Here is a 1,832-nt window from a genome sequence, read left to right as displayed (position 1 = left end):
TGTCTGTCTCTGTGTGTGTGTGTGTGTGTGTGTATGTGTGTGTGTGTCCAAGATCATACAAGAATTAAGCAACCAGAAGGGCTGCCTCCAGAGTACATGCACGCATTTGGAGGTTTTGCTGTTTTTATTTGTTACAGTGCTACTTCTTAATAACTATGTAATGTTACTGATGTTGTTATAGCTCTTTAACAATCTTTGTTTCCCAGCTTTGTACTGCTATAAGAAACTCTTCAGTGATCATTTTAATATTTATATTTATTTGTGGAGGATAAATTTATTCATTGACATGTGTATGATGACTGCTAAATTATGCAGCCTTTTATTACTTAATCAAAGACTGTATCCATCAATTTTTCTGTGCTCCACTGATAAGTTACTCAAATGAGACCTTGGAGATAATTATAAATGCCCAGAACTTACAATTAATATAAGTCTTATTAAAAATAAAACATTGGCTTTCTAGGCTTCATTGTTTGTGTAGTATAACTGTGTATTTAGAGAAATCTTAAAAAGTGATGTACTTGACCACTGTCCCCTCTGGGGATTAAGCATCTGTGAAGGTAAGAAACAATTTCTGCTGGGTTTTATCTTCTGATAATCTCTGCCAAAAAACCGTCTTCTTCACTGTGAATTCATTTTCTTCCCCGAGCTGCACTTTCCAGTAATCTCTCATTATAAAGATAATAACCATATTCATTAACAGTCCCACCATCAATCAGAAGGCAGTAAAAGAATAAATCTCAAATCACTAACACTTAAGCTATCAAAACTATTCCATTGGCCCTAGGTTAATCGATAGTAACTTGTACCAACTGGGTTGGTCAGTACTGACTACTGAATGGACCCGACCTCACTAATGTGATACAATGCATCAAGGGGGAGTTTTAAAGTGTTCCACTGATGAGCTATCCCATCCTAATTTGTTCCCCCGATGTTCTAAAGACTTAAGACCACTTGATTTACTTTATAAGCCTGTTTCCCCAGCAAATAGGACAGCAACATGGTTTCACTTCTTTTTGCTTGGACATGAAATGGATTTCTAAAATTATGTATGTGTTGACCAACAACAAAACTTTGAGGCATGAAAGGACCCTCAGAAATCATCTAACTCAACTCTTTCATTACTCAAGCTATCTAAAGGTCAAATAAATTAGACAGCTTGCCCAGAGCTGTGGTGGACATGATCTTCCAGAAGAGAAACATCCTCTTTGGGAAATATCACTCAAAATGTGGTTTCACTGAGGACTGACTGATCATAAAACTCGCCAGTCCGTCTGCACACTTTAGCAAACAGGAAACCGATGTGGTCCAAGCTAAGCCAATCTTAGGCTACTGTCTCTGTACATTCATTGCTCCAGTATGGGGGGACATCAGCTTCTCCCCTGGTCTTTTAAAACTTTAGCTATGGAGAAACTACCTTCTCCCCTCTTTTTAAAGTTAGCTTCATAGGGGGAGCTGAACAACTGTTGGCTAGCCAAGTCTAAACATTAATATAGCATTAATACAGGACCGATCTTAATAATCGTGCTATACAATAGCATTATGTGATTAATACATTGTTGCCATATATTACTATAAGACCCTGATATAGGCAATGCCCTAATCTAAATGATGCAATCTAAACATGGAAATCCTTAGGCATTAAAATAGGAACTTCAAGGGAGGAGAGAACAGAGGAAACTGGCCTTGCTGGTCCCTCAGATCGCAGGATATAGGTTCCAGCAGCCTTTTCCTCACCCTAGAGCCTACCTTCATCTTCACAACTCAGGGATCTCTTTGCTGGGCAAACCTAGCAATCAATCTTGAAGCCATTCAAGGAAGTAAAGCCACAC

Source organism: Grammomys surdaster, unplaced genomic scaffold (assembly GCF_004785775.1).
Source record: "Grammomys surdaster isolate TR1022 unplaced genomic scaffold, NIH_TR_1.0 140, whole genome shotgun sequence".
In the NCBI taxonomy this organism is placed as follows: Eukaryota; Metazoa; Chordata; class Mammalia; order Rodentia; family Muridae; genus Grammomys; species Grammomys surdaster.
This window is presented reverse-complemented; position numbering follows the sequence as displayed.